The 4,292-nt window shown below is 46.2% G+C and overlaps 1 non-coding gene across 1 annotated transcript; it reads left to right on the forward strand.

Annotated features, from left to right (window-relative positions):
- The first annotated feature begins 1,652 nt into the window (after window positions 1-1,652).
- Window positions 1,653-1,778, forward strand: LOC138400460 (U6atac minor spliceosomal RNA). Its single transcript, XR_011236340.1, has one exon. It is a non-coding gene; the product is annotated as a U6atac minor spliceosomal RNA (small nuclear RNA).
- Window positions 1,779-4,292: the final 2,514 nt, after the last annotated feature.

Raw genomic sequence — 4,292 nt, forward strand, 5'->3', positions numbered from 1 at the left:
TGAAAAGTCTCTGACAACCACCCTTTCCCAACTCAGAAACAAAACAGAACAAATTAAAAAGCCCACTGCCTTAAAATCCCATCAGAAGTACACTTCCTATAGACAGTTTTTGCTGTCTGATGGCTGTCCGTACTGCACAGACCTCAGCCCGGTGGGATGTGAGCAGGGAATGAAGAGAGTCAGGAAAGGGGGAGGAGTAGCCCAGGACAAATGTCACCTACTGCACACAGGTGTGGCGGGTTCTCCTGGGGTCCTGGTTGGGGAATCGAAGCTCCTGTCCCTACTGCCTCTTGTCCTTCTAACAGGAATTAGACTCTGGAGGTTCCTATTAGGCTCCAACTTGGAAAACTCCCTGAAAATACACTCAGTATCATAGGCTGATCTGCACATCTAAATGGCATTTCCTTTGCATTCCCCATGTAAATAAGATATTAGAAAAAATGTTGTATAAACTAGAATTTCATAAATATGGATCATAGTGTATCATTATTACAAGAATTCCTTGAGAAGGCGTCCAGTGACACTGAAAAGTACGAGACACTTGTCTGAACGCCCAGAGCAAACCAACGGACAGAGAACAGAAGCAAAACTCCGAGCCTTGCCACAGGCCCCTCATTTCCCCGAGTCTCAGTCACTGCCGTCTTCAGGGAGTCAGTGCCCGGAAGCCGGCATGGGAGATGCTGACACACCCCGCGGGGAAGCTGCCCCTTACCTTAGCTGCCTGAAAAAAGTCTCGCCTTCCCCATATACAGGGCGAACCGTGAGGACCCCATTCAGCTTCCATTGAACTTCCTAGGGAGGTCTCTGCTCATGGGAATGTTGGCCTCCCGGTCGGGTCTCCTCTTTCTCCTATTGGTCTAGTTCTCAGCAGGCTGGGCCACTGCGTGGTGGTTGCTGGTAGGACCGGCATGACTGGCTGCCCCCGGTCTGCCCTTCATTCTCTCCTTCCTCCTGCTCCTGCCCCTAGGGCCCCCAGTCCCCTCCCATCTTCTCCCCTGCTCCCGCTCTGCTCTCTCTCACTTTCCTCCGCACCTCCCATGGGCTCTAGGAAACGCGCATTGTTGGGTGGCAGGATTATGACATCACCTGGGCTGTGACATCAGCATTTGGTGGTGCTCAGAGGAGAGAAAGATCAGAAGAGGTGAACGGGGACCAAGCAAGGCTGCGCAGGGAGCTGCTTTGGGACCTTTCCTGGGTTTAGAATAAAGCCTGGGCCACACCAGAGGCCGACAGAAAGCTTGGGGCCCAGCGCGACCACATGTTTTCACCCTGAACTCTAAATTCACAATAGGCTAACTAGAAGGGACTTTTCGTTGAGAAAGCTGCACTCCAATAAATTGAGAAACTGTGGAGGGAGGAAAGTACCTTACTCATTTTATTTACAAAGTATCAAAATTTGGTGTTACCTGCTGAGTCTAATACTGAGATTTCTGCAATAGATGTCGTTGAATAGAAAAAGCATCAAGTCCAAGAAATTTAAGCTATGTATGAGCTCTTTGAAATGCCTACATCAGAGGGGGAAATGATGGATAATTACAGGATACAATGGTTGAATTATTGTTCAACCAGCTAAAAACAGTAGGTTTTAATTGGTGCCAAAATGGGAAGTTATTAAACAGTCAGAATAGAATCCTTTAAAACTCGACAGTACTGTGTGGCATGAAAGGAGAGAAGGTTAGCACTCCCCTTGACAAGGATGGAAGAGGCTCTCGGGCTGCGCAACACACATTTGGTCAAGGCATTGCCACCTACTTCGTGGCATTTAACCATCGTTTTTAATTTGGAGACATCTCAAAGAGCTAAAAGTAGAACTACCATTTGATCCAGCAATCTCACCACTAGGCATCTACCCAAAGGGAAAAAAAAGACATTCTGTAATAAAGACATCTGCACTCAAATGTTTATGGCAGCACCACTCATAATTGCAAAGACGTAGAAACAACCCAAGTGCCCATCAATACATGAGTGGATTAACAAAATGTGGTATATGTATACCATGGAGTTTTACTCAGCCACAAAAAAAACAATGGTGATATAGCACCTCTTGTATTATCCTGGATAGAGCTTGAGCCCATCCTTCAAAGTGAGGTATCACAAGGATGGAAAAACATGCACCACATGTACTCGCCATCAAATTGGTACTAACTGATCAACACTAAGGTGCTCACATGGTAGTAACACTCACTGGGTGCCGGTCAGGTGGGAGGGGGGCGGTGGCGGTGGGTAAACTCACAACTAATGGGTGCGGAGTGCACTGTATGGGGGAAAGGCACGCTTGTAGCCCTGGCTTGGGCGAGGCAAAGGCATTATATGTAACCAAAATGTTTATACCTCCATAATATTCTGAAATTAAAAAAAAAAAAAAAAAACCTGAGGGAAGTCATCACCAACAGATCTGCCTTGTACATAATGTTAAACGAAGTTTTTCAGGCAGAAGGAAAATAATACAGGTTAGCAACTTGAATTTCCATAAAGAAAGGAAGAGCATGGAAAAATGAATAAATGAAGATAAACTGAAAAAAAAAAAAAACAAAAAAACGCAACAGTCCCACCACACAAGCATTGGAAGTCTGCTCATTCCTGATCTTGGGAGCCCAGACTTTTCACAGAGTATTATACCCAGCTTCATAAGCAAGAAAACACTTTTTATAGTCTTTTTTTTTTTTTTTTTTTTTGTAATTCTCTTACGTTTCGAGTTCCCAGGCCAGTAAGATTTGCTGACCAGAACTTTGTAACTTCCTGCCGTACTGACGCGTTCTTCCCTTGTGAGTTTCTTACCTGGCCCGGCAGAGCCTCCTCGCAGTCACGAGACAAGTGCAAAGCCTCACACCACCTGTTTGTCCCAAGACAGACAAGCCATACCCCACCACAGATGGTGCTCAAGGACCCACTGAGCCTGCGCACAGGCTGAAAAAAATGACCACAATTAACCCCTAGCTCATTGTAATACTAAGATCCCTGCCCTGGCTGGGACTTATCCACCATTTTTAATCATGGGATGTTTGCACTAACGTGATTCCTCCCTGTGCTCGCGTGCCCTACACTCCACCCAGACACATAACGATGCTCACTCCCCGCTGCATTATTCATTTCACCTCCAGAAAAACCCCTGACCCTGTTGATCGGGGAGGCGGTTTGAGGCAGTCCATACCTCCCCCTCCCAGTAGACTCGCCACTGTAATATCAATAAATCCTTTCTTCCTTGACAGTCCTCGTCTCAGTAATTGGCTTTCTGTGAGGCAAGCAACAGTGAACCCCCGAGGTGGGTTCCTTAACAGTCCAAGGAGCATCCCTGTGTCTCTTCCCAGTCTTAACATAGACGCTTAGGGTTAGAGTGGGTTTTCTTCTCATAAGCAGTTTCCGAAGGTGTGAGCTCAATGCCCAGTACCAAATGTTCTGCGTCAGAGTAGAAGATGCACCTTGGAAATATCGCTTCATGAACCAGGGGCCTCTGAAAAGTGCAGAGTCAGGGCCTGCTCTCTTGGTCTTCCGGGCACACTAAGCCTGCATTCCCTTCCCAGGTCTTTGGATGGTGCTTTTGAACCTCGATGGAGAAGTCGCATTTAGAAGACAAGTTTTTACAGGGAAGAGATTTTTCTCTTTTTGTCTCTAGTTCATGGTATCTTTGGCAGATGTGTAGTTACTGTAGAGTCCTACAAAGCATGTCATAATGTTCAAAGGCGGGATAGTAGCTTCTAGTAACAGCGTGGGGTTTGTATGTTGCTTTGTTGACTTGTCATTACGCAACAGCGCCTTTCAGAAAGTCATGTGCAAACCTAGCACATTCAGTTATCGTGTATAAGAGAATGCAATTGTACCTAAAATATTTAAAAATTGTTTCTTCTAAATACTAGGCTCTTCTATAGTATCTCCAGATCATGTCAACCCTTCCTTACCAAAATTTAGGGGCTAAAAAATGTTCGCTTGTTTCTGAAATCATGATTCTTATCTTCAAAAGTGTGCAATATCCTACTGAGACAGGAAGGGGTGTTACTTAAGCCGGCATGATCAGTGGGCCACGAGATCCAGCTGATGGAACGTTCTGCCAGACCCAGTGGGATGAGATCACGTAGCTTTGCATTTTCCCGACCCTGGATCACGGCTCACCTGTGTGGAAGAGAATGTCCCAGCGTGAAAGGGGAGGCCAGACCTTGCTCTAAGTACAGTAACCGAAGCTGTTTAACACATGAAAGAAAACTCAGTGTGGGGAATGGGAGATGAAGCTGGGTGGGTTTGGGATCATGATAGAAAGGACCTACGAGTAAGTCAGGCCTGGGCAGAGATGACCTGGG

Source organism: Eulemur rufifrons, chromosome 19, assembly GCF_041146395.1.
Source record: "Eulemur rufifrons isolate Redbay chromosome 19, OSU_ERuf_1, whole genome shotgun sequence".
Taxonomy (NCBI): Eukaryota; Metazoa; Chordata; class Mammalia; order Primates; family Lemuridae; genus Eulemur; species Eulemur rufifrons.